The sequence below is a fragment of the Equus asinus genome, chromosome 4 (assembly GCF_041296235.1).
Source record: "Equus asinus isolate D_3611 breed Donkey chromosome 4, EquAss-T2T_v2, whole genome shotgun sequence".
NCBI classification, from domain to species: domain Eukaryota; kingdom Metazoa; phylum Chordata; class Mammalia; order Perissodactyla; family Equidae; genus Equus; species Equus asinus.
Genome location: NC_091793.1, coordinates 33,057,132 through 33,079,530, shown reverse-complemented (window position 1 = coordinate 33,079,530; position 22,399 = coordinate 33,057,132). Strand labels below are relative to the sequence as shown.

The 22,399-nt window shown below is 37.4% G+C and overlaps 1 long non-coding RNA gene across 1 annotated transcript in view; it reads right to left on the bottom strand.

The window, feature by feature from the left end:
• Window positions 1–1,252: 1,252 nt before the first annotated feature.
• LOC139045167 (uncharacterized) overlaps window positions 1,253–22,399 on the bottom strand; it is a 67,483-nt gene continuing 46,336 nt past the window's right edge. Inside the window, exon 5 of the long non-coding RNA XR_011503051.1 lies at window positions 1,253–1,376. This is a non-coding gene — a long non-coding RNA (uncharacterized lncRNA). The remainder of the gene's footprint in view (window positions 1,377–22,399) is intronic.

Sequence of the window (22,399 nt, the reverse complement as noted above, 5' to 3'; positions counted from 1 at the left end):
GCTATTTGGAGGTGAGAAAAAGTCTCTTTGGGCTGAATGGGTAAAGGAGATATGCAACATGTGAAGATATCTTCACTGTCAAGGGCTGGCCCTGCACTTGCATGACCCGAACAGGGAGTACCACTGGGCCAGAATGAGGGGTAGATTTGGAAAGAACAAGAAGAGAAAGAATATCCCGGGTGGAAAACATACACAAAGCAGGGAAACTTGTGGGGAGGAGGTAAACCGGCTTAAATAGAATAGAAGATTTAAATAGGGAAGATAAGGGTCCAAATAGTGGAAGATCGAGTTGAAAATAGAAATTCAGGTCAGATTGTACTAGGTCCTGAATACAGGATGTAGAAGAGGAGAAATTTCCCTCTATCTCCCTAAGTTCAGTAGCTGGGTCTATGAAATAAACTGACAATAGCCAGACTGATGGGAGAAAAAGTATAAAAATTTATTAATCTTTAATATTATGTGCATAGGGGCTTCGTAGGGAAAAAAAGCCAATACCCCCTAAAAATGGTGAAATTTGCGAGTTTATATACCATCTTAATAGGGGAAAAGGAGAGGAGATATAGGCAATTTAAGAGAGAGTAAATGATATCTAAGAAAGACGAATAGACCCTTGGAAGAATCGATGAGAGGTATGATAGTTTGTGACAAAGTTTGCCTGGGTGTAGTGTTGACTTCCACTCTCCTCTTCTGTGATCAGTAAATCTTCTCTGGTTGATGAAACTCCTGGGGAGGGGATTTGATGACAATTGAGTTCCTTTTGGAGGAATTTTTAGGCAGATAAGAGGAGTTAAGAGAAAGCCTCTCCTTGCCTCTACTGTTTTTCAAGTGCCTTCAGCTCAAAATACTCAATCCACCAAAGCAGCATATTTGGGATAGCATGTTCTGAACATCTTCAACGCGAAGGAGATTTTCTACCATGCTGGAAATATTCTGTATCTGCCCTGCACAGTATGGTAGCCACTAGCCACACGTGACTATCGAGCACTTGAAATGTGGCCAGTGCAACTAAGGAACTGAATTTTAAATTGTATTTAATTTTAATTAATTTAAATTTAAATGACCACATGCAATTAATGGCTTCTGTATTAGCACAGCTTATAGGCCTTTCTCAGAGGAGAGTCACTAAAAATTTTTCAATGGTGAGTGGTGAAATGAAGATTGTGTTTTAGGATATTAAAATGACTGTTCCAGATTTCCTCCCAGAGACATGGAGAAAGTTTGTTTGAGATTATTGATATAAATTCAGATTTGAATGAGCAAGGGCCTCGAACAGAAGAGATGACAATAAAAGTGGAAACAGGGGAAATTATGAAGAAGTGGTTTCTAGGACATGAGTGCTTACCAGACGTGAGACACCAGTTTTCCTTCTTCAGTGCCTGAGAGACAATGAGATAATTGAAAAAGAAAATAGGTTAATAAGTACAGTCTGCTGGTTTTGAGGTAACGACAATTTGATCTTTTTAAAGCATCCTCATAGGATGCAGGGGAGAATTTATTAAATGCCAATGAAAACAGCGTATCAACTCTAGAATGCTTTAGAAATGCAAGATATTGAATTTAAAGAAACTGGCTGGACCTGTCCAGGAGACATTTCCTGGTAAAAGTTGGTAAGGAGCAGAGCTAACATCTAATCTAGACTTTGTTTACTTCGAGTAGAGTGCTCGTTTGATTGAACCACTGTTGTCTATATTCTGAAAGAACTTGAGGGAAAAAAGAAAAGGAAAAAAGAAGAGGAGACCTTACAAGGGAAGGGAGCCCAGCTCACAATCAATGGACTGATATTTCTTGAGGCTGTGGCTTTTATACCATAGTCTTCATCAATTAGTTTTCAGGGCCATGTCTCAGTGATTTTTAGGCTTATTTCCTGTGGTATTACATTCAGATAGCATTGGTTGAAGAATGGCTTTGTACCAGGCACTGGTATAGCGACGGAAAATGATTCTCTGTCCTAAAGAAATCTAGTCTTATTGAGACTGGAGGCAGGACCACAAATCACTGTACTGCAATAGAAAATGTGTTGAGCTACATCATTCTGCTTGAGTTTAAAGGAGGAAGGGAGAGATGACAATTCATGAAGGATATCGAGAATGGATTTATGGAGAAAATGATAATTTTACAAGTTGGCGCAAAGGGAAAGTTGGAGCACTTTGAGACCTAGACAAAGCATCAAGGACGTTCCTACCACTAGGTTAATCGTGAGCCCCACTATTGCAGTGGAACTGTGAAGTGGATTTGAGGAAATTTAGTCTTTTTTAGATGTTTAAGCCTGTAGTGTATGTTGGAGGTCATATTGTGAAGCTTAGGTATATTAATTCAACAAATATTTATTGAACATCTGCTAAATACTGGCTAGTCTCTTGAGTTTTGAGGGAAGCCACGATGAGTAAGACAGACAAGTTCTCTACCATCATGAAGCTTACGTTTTAGTAGGAAAGATACAGTAAACAAAACAATTATACAAACAATTAGTTTTAGTTGTGGGAAGTTCCTTTAGGAAAAGAAAAATGATGTTTAATTGTATAACAGAGAAGCCTGGCATCTTCTTAGGAGTCAAAGAAGGCTTTCCGGGTTACGTTTAAGCTGAGACCAGAAAGAAATGCAGGCATTCGTTTATATATGGGCCAGATGTTGGAACCTCTGTGGATTTTGAAAGCTTGTACTGGGCAGGGTTCAAATTGCTGTAGCCTGAAAAAAACTTAAACTTTTGGTCAAAGGTGCTTTGACTTTAGTGAGTGACCTCAGACCATGGTAGCTTTGTCCACAGGTCAATGGGATGGGTCTAAAGAGGCAGAGACCTTAAAGAAATGGGCATTAACCAAAGGCATTCGACCACAGCAAAGGCACTTGGGCTCTGTCAGAAGGGCTCGGGTGGTGAAGGTGTATACACGAGGCTCAGTGAAGGTCTGAAGACTTTGTAGATGGTGTCAGAAGACTTGAACCAAGCAGACCCTGGGAAACTGTTGACTGTTTTAGCTGCCACAGGCATCGGCTATACAGACACAGTATGACCTGGCACTGTAAGCCGGACTGAGGTGTACAGAGATGCCACCTTCTAAGGTACAACTAGATCTCATTTCCAGTCTTCCTTGTAGTTAGCTATGTCCATGTGATTGAGTTTTAGCCAAGAGAATATGAATGGAAATGATGGTGGGCCATTTTCAGGCCTGGCTCATGTAAACCTTCCTTATGTCATTCTCTCTGCTTTATTCCCCTCTGTTAGCTTAGTCAGATGAACAAAGTGACCTTGGAAACCACCTAGTGAAACTGATGGGACTAAAGGGGAAATTAAAATGAAGAGGTAACACGTATGTTACATCTTGCCTCCCCGAAATAGTAAATGCTTCAGATTTAATTTAACCTCATACTGGTGGATTTCCTCCAGCTGAGACTAAGTCAATAGGCTATGGATTGTAGGCAGATTAGTCTCACTGGCACCCTAATGAGGTTAAAACAAGCAGAATTTCTCCATCTACCCTTTTCTTCACTCAAATACCGAAGAGTTTATATTTTCATTCAAATACCAAAAAGTTCATGCCAATTTTTTAATACCACTGAGTACCAGGTTTATAATTCTGCCACAAGCAAAACTGTTCTAAGAGCTGGGGACCGTATTCTTTGAAAAAACTTAATTGATGTGATGTCAGTGCTGTAACACCTTTGGATGTCTGGAGTCCATCACTATGAGGTAAAAAATTAAAACCACAATAAGATATCACTATATACCTAAAAATGGATAAAATAAAAATGACTGTCAAACATTGGCACGGGTACAGAGCAAGCAGAACTCTCAAATATTGCCATGGGGGTATAAAATGATACATCTATGTTGGAAAACTTTTTGATAGTTTCTTATAAAATTAAATATTCTTTTATCCTATAACCTAGGAATTCTACTCCTAGATATTTATCCAAGAAAAATGAAGTTATATCCACAAAACTCTTTGTACAGTAATATCCAGAGTGGCTTCATTCATAACATTCAAGAAACTGGAAACAGCTCAGGTATCCATCTACAGGAGAATGGATTTTTTTTAAAAAAACTGTGGCACATTCATCAGTAGAATACCACTCAGTGATAAAAAGGAATGTACTATTGATATACAAAACAACAGAGATGAATTTCAAAAACACTCCTAGTGAAAGAAACCAGACACTAAAAAGTGCATACTTGATTCTATGTCTATGCATTTCCAGATCAGGCAAAACTGATGTATGCTGGGAGAAATTAAAACGACTGATTTTGAGGACAAAAATTCACTGGAAAATGGCACAAGGGAACCTTCTGGAGTGACAAAACATACTCTACTTCTTAATAGAGGTGTGGCAAGTACATTTGTCAAAACTAATTGAACTGCACAGTTAAGATCTGTGCATTTCACTGTTAGTAAATTATGCCTCAATAAAAACATAAATAATACATTTTTTAAAAATGAAGTGTAAAATTCTGAGCTTGGAAAGTACAATAACCATTCTAGCAACAATAGCCTCGGCTCGAACTGCTCAAGGAGCCTCGGCCCTGGACAGGCATCGAGAACGTCTCTAGCAGAGGCTCGGAAGAATAGGAAATGCTGAGAAAGAGTTTTTGACTCTTCTTCCTGTGAACTTGTAGTTCATGTGGAATTTTATTTTGAATTTAATGCCATTGATTGTTAGAATTCAGCTTGAAATTTCATTTAATGTTTAACTTCTGTCTGGGAATTCGATAATGCCAGGGAGTTATACTCATATTTGGGACTTCTATACATTGTTGTGATTAGGTTTTTTTGGAGAAAAATTATGTTTTTTATTACATAAATATCTTAATGTCATCTTTCAATTTTATTGAAGAAGCTCTGACAAGCTATGTTGGACAATATGGCTGGACATGATTTGGGATAGACAAAAGAATAGGGAGTAAAATTTCAGCCTCAAGTACACAGCCTTCTGATCAAACTTTACGCCACCTACAAAAGTCCCAGGAGGATACTCAAAGTGGGGAGACTTTCCATGGTCCACAACTGTGGTGAGTGGCATAAGGATTATTTTCAGCTAAAGTCGCTTGAAAAAAGTGGGTGCAAGAAGAATGCTCTGATCTCCCTTTTTTTCTTGAGAGCAGGAGCTAAAACTCCCACGTGAAAGATGCTCTCCCTATTCCAGGAGGGGAGAAAAATTCTTATCACCAGAGATGACATGTCAAGGCCAAGAGAATTCTAGACAAATAGACCTTGTTAAAATAATTTTTATCTTCCTTTAGTCTCCTCATATATTTTAGTTACTTTTCCACAATTGCCTCTCTTTGTTCAACTTAGTATATAAGCATTTAGGTTTTGCCACTTCTTTGGGTCTTCATTTTCCTATGGGGGCTCCCATGTACATATAGAAATCTGTATGCTTTTCTCCTATTAATCTTTCTTATGTCAATTTAATTCTCAGGTCCAGCCAGAGATCCTAAGAGAGTAGAAGTAAAATTTTGCCTCCCTATATGGGCAAGGAATTATGAGATTTAGGTAGCCAGCCCATTGGGTTTCCATGTAAAACTCTTTTTTTAAAGAGTTTTAAGAAATCCTCTTTCTTAACATTTAGCAATAAAAAACTCATTTTTTCCTTCATCGGTAGACTCGTGGCTTGTATCTCAGCTCAGAATTTGGGTAAAGCTGAGGGGGTAGATGTTTCTCTAGAGGTGATATTTAAAATCAGAAATACTTAAATTGTCCATGGAAAGAATGAATAGAGAAAGACAAAGAAGACTGAGAAAGAACTCTTAAAGTACATTATTTATAAAGGATCTGAAAAAAGAAAATGAGTTAGTGAATTAAATGGAGAATGAGTGATTGAGAGGTAGGAGAAGCCACAGAAGGGTACAGAGTTAGAGACAGCAAAACTGAAGCTTTAGGAAAAGAGAGACAGCCAGATTTGATGATGCAAAAGTTTAAGAGGATGACCAATGAGAAAGGCAATCGTGTTTTACAATATGTATTCAATCACAAAATACATGGCAATCTCCAAAAAGTCTTGAAATATACTGTCATTGTTCACTGCTAGAATGTAATCTTTATTAGATTACAAGTTCCTCAAGGGCTCAAGATTGTGCACTTTTCATTCTGAGTGCCCAGCTCCCATGTGGCATTGAGCAATATATTTGCAGAATAAATGGTCTTATTTTCCTCACCACAATCTTGAGTCGATACTTTCCCTATTTTTATTTTAAAGCTAAAGAAGCAAAATACATGGCTGGGATCATCAATTTAAGTTAACGGCAGAGCCAAACTCCCGATCATTTGGTACTATGCTGTGTTCAGTGGCAGTGAGAGACTCAAATGTCACCTCCCCCACCTCCTTCATGTCTTGGTTCAAATGTCAATTGCTCAACAAGGCCAACCTTGACCATTCTATTCTAAACTACGCTTCCTTCTCTGATCATTCACCCTGTTCTATTGCTATGCACAGCAATTATTACACTCTAATATGTCATAGAATTAACTTATTTGTTGCATTTTTAGTTTACTCTTAATTCAGGATATGAGCAGAGGAGAGTTTTTTTTTGTGCCTTGTTCACAGATATGTTCTCGATGCTTTAAAGAGTGACTGGCACTGAGTAGACATTTAAAATTATTTGTTGAATGAATTAAAAGTTACAGCTCTTTGGAAGTATAAGAAAATAAAACAAAACACACTTTTTTAATCACAAAATTTAATTGAGTTTTAGAAAATAAGGAACTCTAGCTTGTTTCACTTTTCAATATTATAATATCCCTGAACCCAATCAATGAGCAAAAAATTAATAGTACTGCCACTTCATTGTAAGTTATGTAGCACACTGAGCTATTCGGCAGAAAATGACTCTAAAATATAATATATGTTAACATATGTAAAGTGGATAGTGACTGATTTTGAAAACATTATTCATACATGTGTGACTTTAATTAGGGAGCTATAATAGATACATTATGAATTTTCATGAAGAAAAAAGCCAGCATCTGGACTTCAGATTCTACACAAAGAGAAAGCTGGGCCTCTTCCCCCTATTTCAGAGCCCAGGAAACCTAAATTTCTGTCAGTTAGAATTTCCTCAGAAATAGTAAAATAAAAACTTAAAACTGTGAGGTCAATAAGCTTTCACCACCAATTTTTAGATTGGTGACTCAAAGCTTATAAAGAAGGACCAAAATTCTGGATTTTTTATTTTCTCACATACTATAATATGAAAATATTTCAATAAATCTCTAAGTTCTTGTTTTGTACATGTGTTTTTTAGAGGTATACATTTGTCACAAGTTTGTTTATCTGAGATTTTTGTCGTTTTTGTTTTTTCTTCTAAAATATTATCAGCTTTAAATCTTCCTAGATTTGGTCTCTTTAACAATATCAACAAAAACACTCCTTCAAGAAATGTTTTTCTCCAAAATTCATTTGAGAGAATTTGAGATATTTGAAAGGATTATAATTCTATACTAAACCCTCATAAAGAATTTTCTTTCACATATAAATAGATTTCACCATCTTGGAAATGCATATGAAAACAGTAACTCTTTTTAATTCACTAAAATATCCACTTAGCTCCGAGAGCACTTAAACTATCTTACCTAATATAATAATTACTCAATGTCTTGTAATTGTTTCTTTAATTTATCATCTCTCCAAGAATGTTGAAATCTCCTAGAAGACAATAAAGTACTGAAATAATTTATTCCTACTCTCTTCTGTCACTAAACAAAATAGGCATTAAAAAATATTTGATTGATTCAACAATTGGAATTAATTTAAATCCACATAGCTATACATCCCGTACAAAATATGAGGCATTATCACTCTTTAAGCCAAGTAAATAAATAATTGTTCTAAGAAGTTAAAAATTTGATTTTTTCCTTTTTTTGGTAAATATTAAATAATTCAATTCTGCTTTTTTGTGAAATTACTGAATGAATATCTGTGACTTTGATCATTCAAAGTCATATATATTTATACATACATGCATATACATATGCACACAATATGTATCTCCAATTATTTGCTCTGATCTGTGTTAGATAGCTTAACATGTTTTCTTTTCTATTCCTTATCACGCTTCTTAAAAGCATCATTGTCTTTACATTATGGATGAGAAAGCTGAGGCTTAGAGAAGTATAATTAATGGTGTAAGGTCTTATTGGCAATAAAAATCAAAATTGATATTTAAATGCAGATCTTTAGAAGACAAATTCAATTATCTTTCCAAAGTAACACAGCTGTCTCATTACCTACACATTCTCTGTTCAAACAAACAGGTACTATCAGTGTATCTTAAGTGTGTATGTAACATACTAGTGCCTCTTATATAGGACAGAATACCCTCTGAACATAAGTAGGCATCTCTAAATGGATACACAGTAACTCCAGTATAGATAGTGGATTGGTTTTCTTGCCTTGATGTTATATATCTGCACTGAGTAAAAGGGAGTTGCATTTTGGCCCTTTCCAAAGTGGCTTCCACTTGGGACAGAAAAACAGTGATCGTTTATATGACAGGAGGGATCAGATAATCTTAATTCATCATCCACTCCTTTGCATTTGCTTTTAACGGTTTTCTTCCCTCGAGCTACAGATAGTAACATTTATATTTATTGCTTGGCAATACAAAATATTATCTCATAGTCTAAGTTCATCTCTATACTATTTTTCAATATTGTTATGGGTTAGGCATATGATAGATATTCAAATATTTACTGAGTAAAGACCGTGTGATGATTTTCTCTCAAACTGAGACTGCCAGGCCAGTTGATGGGCTTCATCCAAACCACTGTGAATTACATTGCTGATTTCAAATGATTTTCCCTCTGTGCTGTTCAAGTACAGGTTCCCTTTGATTCTTTGGCAGCTCTGATTTTATTGTATCTTCAGAGATTAGGAAATCAAGTTGAATGCTCAGTTTAGTATATTCACTCCCTAAGCAGCCTCCACAACAAATGCCAAAGTTTAAAAATTAGTAAACCCCTCCATACAAAGCAGGATTTATGACAGAAAACTCTAGAATTTCTGTTAATTATTACAAATTACATGGAAAATTCCCTCTTCTGGATTTGTTCTTTTTGTGACTATAAAGGCCACTGATGTATGGATGCATCTTTCTGGTTAGGCTCATAGTCTTTGATCCATCATCTTCAATTTTGAGACAGCTAGCCCTGAGGGTCTGGTTTACATCGCTGAAATAAGACAATGGCTCTAATCTGCAATCTTCTATTTTGTTACAACCATTTGAAGACCAATTTCAATTTTGACTTGCCTATTTTCCCTTCTCTCTCAGTACAAAGCTGTTTTGATTACAGGAGGGGTGGAGGTGATGGAGGTGAGAGTGGTGATGGTGGTGGAGGTAACGTTGGAGCTGATGATGGTGATGGCCTGTGTGTGCATGTGTGTGTGTGTAAAGGAGGTAAGGTGGGTGAGGGGAATTGGAGGCAGCATACATGGACCGTCTTTGTTAATCTGCTTATAAACCTAACAGATTTTTTAGCTGAAATTTTGCCAATGTTAATTGTACATGCAGAATTCACACTGGGAAAATCTCCTTGGGAAAAAAAAGACGAAGTGCACAGCCGGCCTGTTATGTAAGATGTTTATTTTCATCCAATCCAACCCACCATAGGCAGAATAGAAAATAGGCCAGCGCTTCTGACCAGTGACATCACCTTATCATCAGGAGAAAGCAGGAAAGGCTGATCACCATATTGTTAGCAAAGAGGATAATTTTCTTCCACGATTGTTCTCTTGTGGAAAGCTTCGTTTCTGAAGATAGTGATCTCATCTCCCTTTGATGTTTATTTCTTCAGATTCTGTAATAACAGTGAAGCTAGCTGGATTTCAGTTCCTGTACGATGCACATAAACACTTATTTCCTTACTTTTTCTCCAGGTCTCCAAACTTTAAAAGATTGGATCATTTTAGCAGAACCTTGACCATCCTAAGGAAATTGTGGGGAGAAGTGGGGTGATCATCTTGACGTTCAGTTTTACGGAGTATTTTAGATAGCATTGGGTAATTTGCTCTGCAGAATGCCCCTTTTCTTACACTGCTTTGCTTGTATATTTAAGTCAACGAGCTTCATTTCTATTTTATAAATGCTCAGAATTAAACGCAGTTTTAAAAAATGTGTTTTAAGCAACTCATAATCTCTTTTATAATATAGCTATTGTTGCAAGTTATAAAGAGTGAAGTGGGAGAAATTGTATGTGTGTGAGCATAAGTGCATGTGTTTTTTTCTATTAATTCAAAATTAAAAAGAAACTAAAATTGTGATCCTTTTTATCTTAGAGGTTGATTCTGTTATACTTAGAAAATATATCACAGTAAAACGAACCCTCTGCTTTTGCTTATGACAGCTTTGACAAAATGTCTTCTCTCTGTTAAGGGGCAATTTTTAGGATCATTCTATTATATACACTTTTTAATACTCTGCCTATTCTTGTTTCATTCTCCCTCTAGAGGAAATCGCTGGGTATTACAACTCAAACTTAAAAATCTAATGGACCAGTAGGTCTAACTGAAATACAATCAAGAGAATAATTCCTTGACTTAATTTATATTCAACTTAACTCAGTCCTAGAAGCTATTATCTTAAGTAGCTCTAAGTATTCAGTGTCTTTTCCTTTAAGCCAAATGTCAGCATCTTAAGGGGTCATTTTTCTGAATAGCAAAACCAAAATCTTAACCCTGGTAAAGAGTAGTCTCATTAAGAAAAGTGGATGTACTGAAAAGGTTAGAATTTTAGTGTCTAATGCAATGAGTGGTGTGCATTTTGGATTCTAAGAGTCTGATTATTGTGTTCTGGGATTCACATTGCATCTTTGGGGGCACTGGAGGCTGTTTACTGTTGCGTAAATTGGATATAACAATAAAAAGTGGCCCAGTACCCTATAGATATGACAGTCAAATACTAAGATTTGGACAAAAATATCCTCAAATATCCATCTTTCAACTGCAGAAGGGTACAGAAAATAGCTCCCTTCCCTGCTTTCTAGAGCCGTGAGTGGTTTGATCTGAGGAAGCCTAATTTCTCTATCTGTACAATGAGAATAACTACATCTGCCTTCAGCAGTGTGAGGATCACAAATATGTATATACAGCACCCAGCATGTGCCTGACTCAGAGTAAATTCCTTTTCTATTTTTTGTAATAAAAATCCTCTGACTCAGGCTGAGAAGTAAAATCATAAAAATTCGCAAAACTTTTCAGGAGATTCTCCTCGTTTCTTGGTATACCCTCTTCTATGCTCTTACTTTAAATTTCAGGGTCACAGCTTGAATTCATCTCCAAGATGTTGCTGCTGTCCTCATGCAGAAATGCCCATGGTGGGAGGGTAGTCGAGAAAGACAGCAATCTGTGATGTCTGTGTCTCAGTGTGGCTGTGTTTGTGGTAGGACATGGAAGGAAAAGGGGAACAGGTGACTCTGTTTTGTCCTAGAAAGAAGTCCAGCATATAAACTTTAAATAGGCAAAATACACAGGCCGGCCGGGTGGTTCAGCGGTTAAGTGTGCACATTCCACTTCTCAGTGGCCTGGGGTTTGCCGGTTCGGATCCCGGGTGAGGACATGGCACCGCTTGGCAAAAGCCATGCTGTGGTAGGCGTCCCACATATAAAGTAGAGGAAGATGGGCACGAATGTTAGCTCAGGGCCACTCTTCCTCAGCAAAAAGAGGAGGATTGGCAGTAGTTAGCTCAGGGCTAATCTTCCTCAAAAAAAAAAAAAAAAGGGGGCTGGCCCCATGGCCGAGTGGTTAAGTTCACACGCTCTGCTGCAGGCGGCCCCGTGTTTCGTTGGTTCGAATCCTGGGCGAGGACATGGCACTGCTCATCAAATCATGCTGAGGCAGCGTCCCACATGCCACAACTAGAAGCACCCACAACGAAGAATATACAACTTCGTACTGCAGGGCTTTGAGGCGAAAAAGGAAAAAACAAAAATATCTTTAACAAAAAAAGCAAAATACAGTAGGATGTGATCATGTACGTTAGATTTGCATTTTAAAAGCCTAGAAAATTCTTTATGAAACTGTTCGCAAGAAGATGGGATTACGCAGAACTTTGGGAAATGTTTCCTTTTTCTGTACTGTTTGCATGAAAATGTTTCAATAGATAATACACATGGTAAATTTCATAAGGAAGGAAGTAAGGCTTTCCTCCACTGCTGAACTTCCGTATCTTAGTTTCTGTCCCCAAAACAACCACTGTATACATTTTATTTTATCTTCTTAAGATTTTCTATGCATGACACATAAATAAGCATTTATGTGCATATTATTTATATATGTATACAATCGTTTCTTGTTACTCATATTAGTTGTGTTCTATAGAGTCTGCGTGAACCAGAATTAGTGACCACTCCATCCTTCCTTCTGGGGGAAATACGGAGTTAGGTTCCTGTGAGCCTCTGGTGGCATCGTTATCATCAACTGATCAATGCATAACTTTGTCTTACGTGTGTGTCTGTTTAAAGACATCTTATTTATGATTCATTAACATCAAATTCACAGCCAACAGCACTATGATTCATGCCTGAACAAAGCTTATCTAACACACGTATTTTCTCTGTAAGGCACATCACAGCATTCTTGTGCTTAGGAACACCAGACAGTGCTTCAGCACCGCACTCGGGGGCATTTTAAACGGCAAAATCACCAACAAAAGGCACAAAAATGAGACAGAACAAGCACTAAATAGACCACGAAAAGGACTCTGATTAGAGATGGGGGCAGAAACAAGAAGGCAGAGCATCGCCTTGTTTGACCCAGGAAGTTCTGCGAGTATTGATTGTGGGGTTACAAATAAATTATAGCAAGTGGATGAGTCTGTGAATAATAAGGATTGACTGCATATATATATATATGTGTGTGTGTGTATGTGTGTGTCTTTGTTGTATCTGCATACATATATGTATATCCTTCATCACACATTAGCAATATATTACATTCACTATTCTGAACATTGCTTTATAATATTGCTCAATGTTTAATAGTGCAGACTCTGAAGTTAGACTGGCTGGGATCAAATCCTGACTTTATATTTACCAGCTGTGTGACCTTGAGCAGGTCACCTAACCTCTCTGTGCCCCTGTTAACTCATCTAGAATATGGGAATTATAAGAGTCCTTACTGAAGGGAGTTGTGAGGATCAAATAAGTTACCATGAAAAAACCACATAAGACATGTCTATTTGCTATATCATCATTTAAGAGTATATTTGGGAGGATCATTCCTTATTGGCCCATATAACATGTCCTCACTCTTTTTAAAAACAAAATAGCATTCCACCAGATGGCTACATCCTGTTTTCACCTCTTGCCCCTAGAAAGAATACATTTTGATTCCTTCCTATCCTTTGCTTCAGTAAGAATCTTGGAACATATTTCCGTGTGCACATGTGGAAATCTATCTGCAGGCAAAGGAGTTGTGCATTCTTAATTTTGATGTATATTACCACATTTCTCTCCAGGATTTGTTATAATAATCATGTATAACCAGGGGGGAAAAGCCATTTCCTTTCCATAAAGGGAGAGAAAAGAATGACTCTTAATTCTTACCTTTTGCTCAAATGCAAAGATAATTTCTTTCCTACATTAAGTTGAATAAATGGCCCCTTCATGGTTTGCTATGTTCGTGTCAGTGATCAGAATGACATTTTATGCCTCTCAATGTTTTAAGTTGACAAAGCACCAAAAGGTTTGCAAATATTTTGCAGACTTTCTATGAATTCTCTCTAAGGCCACCGCTATAGAATATTGTATCAACTCAATAAGATTTTCCCTCCCAGTCAAGTAGGAGTAAAGCTATCATTTCCTCTACTTGATGCTCCTCTTTACATTAGTCAGCCCCCAATAAAGTCACTTGATTATTACATTATTTAGGAAATGAAATAGGAAGAACAGAATAATTGATACATGCTCTGCTTTACGGCTCAGGTGCTGGCAGTAGAAACTTAGAAAAAAATACCAAATCTTGTTTAAAAGGATTTTTTTTTAAGGCAAAGAGCAGTAAGAGCTTCGACAAAAATAATTCTCACATAATGTAGTCTTCTCGCTTCTTTAATGTTTCCACCTTACTATTGCCTGCTTGCCTCCCAAATCTTTGTAGGACAGACATGATGGAGGTTTTGCTTGCTTTTACAACTTCTTCAGAGCCAATTGTGTTTCACTTCTTTTATTTATTTATTTTTCTTTAGGAACATTCATTAGTCTCTTTAGAAGCAATGACAAAGATATCTGGAATTCTGATTATGGACTGTGGAGACAATAACCACTAAGAAGCGAGCCGAGGTACATTTTCAACAAGGGGAGGATGTCATTGGAAGCTCTCTATGGGACTGGAAAAAGGTTCTAGAAGATTGTCTGAGTCACTCTTATTAGGAGAGTAAGAGAGGAGAGCAGCTGTGCAAAATTAGTACCAGTTTCTTCCTACCCTCCATTTTAAACTTTTCAAAAGATTTTTTTCTGGTCAATTCTTCCCGAGAAGGGCAACCTAATCAGACATAATCTTTGCTTTTAGAGGTTACCATGGCAACTGACCAGGACAGCGATCTTCTCTCGGTGTCATAAGCACACTTTGTATGGTGCTAAATAACCCTTGTATACCATCAGAGTTTTTCTCTGAGTGATAAAACAAGGAGGGAATGTTGAAATCAGAAATGATATTTCCCCATATGGATTTTTTTCTTTCTTTTTGCCCTTTTTTATCTGTACCATATCTCTTTAAAGTATACATCAAGGCACAGTACTTATTACAGGAAGCAAAAATACAAGGAACCTTTTTTTTTTTTAATATGGACCACGATAGTGAAAGATTTACCTACCACTTATGCTCTAAGTGAAAGACAATTTCACTCACTAAGGCTGACAAACAACAGAGACTAGTACAGATAATCAGAAGGCACTGGTGTAGCTAAATGAATAGAAGAGCAGTCCTTAATTGGTGGGGGGATGGGATAGAGGAAATGATGCATACTAATTTTTTTTTAGTTTTTTTAATAGACTTCAATTTTTAGAGCAATTTTATGTTCATAGGAAAATTGAGCAGAAAGTACAGAGTTCCCAAATATCCCCTGCCCCCACACATGCACAGCCTCCCCCACTATCAACATCCCCCCCTAGAGTGGTACATTTGTTACAATTGATGAACCTACAATGACACGTCTATATCGCCCAAAGTCCACAGTTTACATTAGTGTTCACTCTTGGTGTTGTACATTCAATGGGTTCGGACAGATGTATGATGACATATATCCACCATTATGGTATCCTACAGAGTATTTTCACTGCCTGAAAAATCCTCTGTGCTCTGCCTGTTCACCCTTTGTGCTCACACCCCCAACGAACAACCACCACTAATCTTTCTACAGTCCCCATAGTTTTGCCTTTTCCAGAATGTCCTCTTGTTGGAATCACAAGTATGTAGCCTTCCCAGATTGGCTTCTTTCACTTAGTAACACACTTTTTAAGGTTTTAGCATTTTTTTTTTAAATAGAAATTCCATTTTCTTCTTCTGCCATATTGACCATTTCATTTTCCTAAAGCTTCTGATTCTTTGAGGCTTATGAGCAAAGAAAAACTAGTCAAAAAATGCCAAGCACCCAGTGGTTCAGAATTTGAAATCAGACTCTTAGGGGGAAAAAAGAGAACTAGAGGAAATACACAAAAATCACAGAGACGAACAACCAAACAACACTACCAACACTAACACCAACAGAAGACAAGGAGGCGGAGAATGACTGACCTGGAATGCACGAGCCTTAAGAAAGTAGGGGAGAAGGGGTCTGTAACAGTGAGTGAGGACGTGCGTGAAGAGTCGATTAGCAAAACACTACCTTTAAGTTCTGGACCCACCAAGGCACGCTGGTGCTCCTGTACAAGGGTTGAGAAGTGGTGAGTGATATCTTTTCTCCCCCACCCCAAATTACCCAGAGAGCCCAGGAAATGTCCAGTGAGCTGTTAACATGCTGTTTACTGGTAGGCTATGACTCAGTACTAGGTGTGAAGTTTTCTCCAATCCCTGATTAAAATTAATTGCCTTCTCCATGCTCCCAAACCTCTTTGTTTATGACTCATGAGGGCAGATTAATCATTTAGGTTTTGCATCACTATTATTTATATTATTATTTTATGTCTTCCTTCTTCACTAGACTGCAAATTCCTCTAGGACAGGAATCTTGTTTTTCTTCAACTTTGTGTTATCCAAAGTGCCTTACAGATGGTAAAGGTTCAGTAAACATTGGTTAAATAAAACTGAGTTGGAGTCTCTAGATGTGTGACATGATTTTTCGTCTTTCCCTAACAAGAGGATGTTTATGGATGACAAAGTTCGACTTTGCCAGTTTTCCTATTGTCTAACAGAAACATGGCTATGATATATAAAAAAATTGTGGGTGAACATTTTGACATATTGTCTTTTTCTCTTCCTGTAACTCCTCCCAAGTCTTTTTGGGTTTTGGTTTACAAAATGTCTAAACACTTGGAAGAAGGAATTTGAAAGGATAGACAGATTATCTTGAAATAAACTAGCACACAAAAAATAACCTCCCACCGAATATCCTTATAAAGAGATCTCTGAGTTGGGGTGGGGGAGAAATAGCAAGCTAAAGAGAGAGGTCTATGTGTCCCAGAAGCAAAGGAAAACTACAGTACAGAGCTGCTGGGAAAGCCACAAGACTCAAGAAAGAAATAGCTGTGAGGCGCATAAGGCAGATGGCCCCATATGCAGTCTGGTAAAAAAATTCCACGCTGGCATCATGGCTCAGAACCGCAGAGAATCCCTGGATCTGAAGGGAACCAGGCAGATGGGATAATGAATGTTCCAGAGAAAATCAATGTGGACAAACGACTGAAAAGCAGATTGATTTCCCCTCCCCCACCTGCATTCTCCACCCTTCCAACTACACTTCCTGTAATGTCCTGGCACTCAAACTGTAGTCTGACCACAGGGAAGAAATCCTAAAAGTTTAGGAGATTAAGCTTCCCACCAGTGGTGTAATTGGGGTTCTGTGTAAGAAATTAAATTGAATTGTAAAAAAATAAGCCAGGCCTGGTCCTGTGGCCGAGTGGCTAAGTTTGTGTGCTCTGCTTTGACAGCCCGGGGTTCACTGGTTCAGATGGGCATGAACCTACACACTGCTCGTTAAGCCATACTGTGGCAGCATCCCACATAGAAGTACTAGAAAGACCTCCAACTAGGATATATGATATATGATTATTAATAGTGCTTTGGGGAGCAAAAAAAAGGAAGATTGGCAACAGATGTTAGCTCAGGGCCAATCTTCCTCACCAAAACAAAAATAATAATAAGCTAGTTTGTTACTTAGACAATTATACTTATGGACTGAGATTCACACTTGTGAAGCTCCCTCCATGTATTCCTTGGCAGTCATGAGGAACACCTACAACTCAGAAAGGCATCCCTTACTCTCCCCTCTCTCACTCTGCAGGTAGAACTGTCCACTTTCTCTGTGTGCCCTACTGTAGCACATGCATCATTCATTTATTCATTTATCAAACACTTATTAAATGATATCTGCTACATGCCAGGCACTGTGCTATGTGCTGTCATTCTAAGGGAGGAGATTCATGTTCTCAGTGACCATGAGTACTAATTATAACTGCAGTTTAGATGTGAACTTAATTCCTTCCTGTCTTTCTCACTCCATTATATTAAGGATCATTGAACCTGATGCTATGTCTTATTTACTCATTGTTGCGTCTCCAGCACCACACATGGGGCCAGGAACCTAGTAGGCATTAAACAGATGTGCTGATATCAAATTTTCCTCTTGCTATCAATGATAAAGTGGAGTCCCTTGAGGATTTCTTTTTTAAAAGTTACATTTTTTAATTTAAAAAACTGATGTATACTTGTAAAATTTAAGCAATACAGAGATGAAAAGCTCAATGATTTCCACATCACCCTTAATTTCTCCACATTAACCAAGTTAGTAATATGGTCCTACTCTTTTCTCTATCCCTCATACGAAGCTATACAAACATATATAAGAATTTTATTTGCATATTTTACAAAAATGCAACATATATATTCATAAGGAATATCTATCTGTAGTTTTTTTGTGATGTCTTCAGGAAAGTTTTTAACTACAAATTCAACTTCTTTAATAAATATAGGGCTAATCAGGTTATCTATTTTTTTCTTGAATGAGTTTTGGTAGCTTGTTTGTTTTAAAAGCTTTGGCCACATTTCTTAGGTGTTGAATGTGTTAGCATAAAATTGTTCTTTATATTTTTGGATAGCCCGATATCCCGTGTAAAATTTGATTGTGGTCCTCAAAAAGTTAACAGTAGAATTATCATATAATCCAGCAATTCCATTTCTGAGAATATACCCAAAAGAACTGAAAGTAGGGTCTTGAAGAGATTTTTGTATATCCATATTCATAGCAGCATTATTCATAACAGCTGAATCATGGAGGCAACCTATGTGTCTATTGACAAACACATGAATAAGCAAAGTATGGTGTATACATACAACAGAATATAGTCAGCCTTAAAAAGAAAGGAAATCCTGACATACGCTACAACATGGATGAACCTTGAGGACATTACGCTGAGTAAAATGAGCCAGTCACAAAAAAAGACAAATACAGTATGATTCCACTTATATGAGGTCCTTAGAGTAGTCAAAAGTGTAATGACCTGGGGCCAAGGAGAGGGGAGAATGGGAAGTCATTGTTTAATGGGCATGGAATGTTAGTTTTACAAAATGAAAAGAGTTCTTGGGATGGATGGTGGTGATGGTTGCACAACAATGTGAATGTATTTAATACCACTGAACTATACACTTAAAAATGGTTAAAATGGTGAATTTTATTTTATTTGTATTTTACCAGCATAAAAAATTTTAATTTGATTGTCAACACCTGGGAGCCAGGAACTGTCTTTCTTTTTAAGCTTTGTATCCATAGACCTAGAAAAATGTCTAAAACCATGTAGTATCTTGAGAAGCATCACTAGAAATCAGTAGTCAACAATCTTCAAGACACCAATAGACATCTTCTCTATCAAAAGCCAAATTAAAGCCTAAATCAGAAAAGGTGGTGGTGGGGAGGCAGCAGTGGAAAAGAGCTAAATGGAGATGCTCATGGCAATGAGGGCCATCACTCTTCCAGGGGACAGGTTTAAACTTTTAACTTATTCCTTTTGGGGTGGGAGATCGTATATATTAACCAGGGATAAATACTTTTCTTCCCAGTAAGACAATCAAACAGTGAGACCAGAAGAACTCTTTTCAGGCCAACAAATCTACCCCACATCAAAAACTGAAATACCAGAAAGTGTCTGGTGCCTGGAGACATCAAACAGCTCCAAGTTGCGATAAGGAGGCGCATTCCCACAGTGACAGGTGGCTCATGAGGGCAACCTAGGAGAATCCACCCGCCGTGTTTGGGCGCAAACATCAGAACTGGATAAACTTCTTTTGGGAGGAGTACGCAGAAAAAATGAAAAACTATGCAACATAAAGAAGACTAAAAACATAAGACTGAATAATGCAGAAGAGGAACTGTAGATGTGTATGCACATATTTACATAGATACATAAATACGTGTATATGTGTGTCTATATGGATATAGATATTCACTAAGGGGAAAAGAATAAGTTTAAAAAATGGTAGTTACTTATTGAGAGATATTGTTCAATAGAGTTCTAAATATTTAATGTACATTACCTTTTATAACACACATGAAAAAGGATGAGATTATTCCCATCTTACAGATGAGGAGACCGAGACAAGACGTAGTAACATGCTCACAGCCATATGGCTTTGCAAATGGCAAAGCCAGGCTTCAAACTCAGGTAGTCTGACTCCAGAGTCTGAGCCCTTAGAGAGTAGAAAAAATATGCCAAATGCTCTCAATAAAACTCTAAGATGATGGATTATAATAAAAGAGTTAAAATGAGATAATATAAAAGGAACTACCTGGAAAAAGAGTTAGTTGAAAAATGGGCAGGCTCTAACAAAGAACTTGACGTTTTATGTGGTTACAAAATGTTATAAGGGCATTTTAAAGCAGCAGAATTAAAATCAGCCTCAGAACCAATAAACAATAGAGGGGAATTCTCAGAAATATCAAATCAGTGGTAGACAGGAAAAACAAAACTTAAAAGGAAAAAATTTCTCTCTGAGTATGCAAATAAAAGAAAAGATGAAAACCGTAAGAGAGAATTTGTTACCTGTAAAAGCTGGAGAATGGAGAATGCAGACGGAACACAGAAATACGTGACCTTTTCCTCCAGACAAACTGAACAGGATGTATACAACCCAGTTTCAATTTCAATTTTCGAGTATAAAATTTTTGAGATCCTTTGAGCACTTTGCAACAACATTTCTTAGTAAATATCTATTTTGCAGCAAAGGAATTCAAAGTTATGGACAGAGTTTAAAATGGGACTCTAAACATGCATATAGTTCAGGTCTGTGTATTTGCAGGAATCATTTTTATGTAGATTTCCGTATATAAAATTTCTATGGATGAAATATGTTCCAGTGACTGTTCTAAAAGCTTTTAATGTACTATCTCATTAAATTCTCACAAAACCGTCCGTTTATGGATGAGGAAGCTGAGAGTAGGAAGGTTAAATAATGTGTCAAGAATGATAGTTAAAGTGGTAGAGTGAGGATTTCAAAGAGACCACATAGTGAGACTCTAAGTCTGCCTTCTGAACACCAGATTAAGATCAGGACCTTTGTTCCAGCTCTATTTGACAAATAGTAACAATACTCAACATAGACAGGATCTTGTGGCTTTCATAGCACTTCCACATATTTCACCTCATTTAATACTTAGACCATTTTTTTTTTTTGGAGGAACTATTGCTGTCGCTATTTTATGAATAAGGAAATTGAAACCCAGACAAGTTTAAATGACTTTCCTAAGGTTCAGCATCTAGTGAGGGTAGACAAATCAAGCCTACATCTTCTGATATCTCAAATATCACCCCATCCTTTATGCCCCCAATGTCTTTTGTCATAATTCACCAGGAGCTTCCCTAGGCAGCCTAAGTAAGATCAGCAGACTATGTTAGAAAGAGTATTTGAATTGATGCCAGGAGAGTTGGCAATGATCTGATTGGTACAATTGCCCTGCCACAATTTCAGCTCATTATAAAACCACAAAACAGTTTCAGAAATTCAGTCTTGGGATCGTGATTAAGAAATTCATCTTTGGAAACTCTGACAGTAGTCCTTTCTGTAAACTCCTTTCATTTGAACCATCTGGGGAGAATTCAGTTTCCACATGATTCAAACGGACACCAATGTATCAGTCACCTACAGCGTATGCCCATTACGTCCGATGGTACAGAGACACTACTTTTTAGTGCAATACTTCTAGCCAAGGGAGCTTTGTATAAGCCTCAAAAGTGCAGAGGAAGGAAGGTGGGAAAGAGGGAGGGAGGCGGGAAGGGAGATAGGGAGGGAGGAAGGAAGGAAGAAAAGATAAAAGGAAGAGAATCAATTTCCTACCCTGGTGGGACCACTGGGGAACTGGAGGTTATAAGCCATTTCTCCATGCCCTTCCTCTGGATGAGAAAGTATACACACAAGGCAGATTTTTAATAGAAGCAGCTGACTATCCCTTTATTCTGTCCCTATGGGAACTTCTTTCTTATTCCAAAAGCATTCTTTACTTTTCAGTTCAACATAATTTTTTCACTTCTATTTGATAATTTGAAATGTTAAGATTGTTTTTCAGTAAACTCTCTTATACGCATAATAACCCACTCTGGGGTCTGTGTTGGGGAGTTACACTGGCACACCTTCGGCCTACAGAAGCTCTCTTGTGTATTTCTTTCCTCAGTTGGCTTCCAGCCTGCTTTGTGTTGGCTGCTGAACATACAGAATTGTATGTTATTAATTCCACAGCTTATTTTGAAACTTGCCCCTGGGACCATCTCTTCCATGGCCCTTCAGTCTGAGACGCAAAGCTTTTCGTCTCAAATATTTCTTTATCAAAATGGTTTATATTATCATTATTTTTCCACTTGCCATCCATAACAATATCATCTATCTGAGTTTTTATTAGACTTGCTTGGCCAAAGGATTCTGGGCCAGAGTAATTAAATGAAGCAAACGAAACATTTATTGACGGCAATATGTTATTGAGTGAAGGCAAGCATTTTAGAAGTAAAGATTTTTTTCCCCCACAAGTGACACATTGCCATCTGTTCCTATTTCACACAAATCAGCACTAAGGGAGCAACATGAAAGAGAAAACTAGGTCAACATTTACATTTCAAGTAAGGTTAGATTTTGCTTTGTCAGTTTCTTTGGACTGAGAATCTAGAGGTTAAAAGATTATTTCAGACTTGGGGTAAGTAAACCAGGAAATGGATCCTTCTGGGTAGCCCCATGAAACTGTGAGACTCAAATAGAGGCAAGAAAAATTACAGCAAAGAAGTAA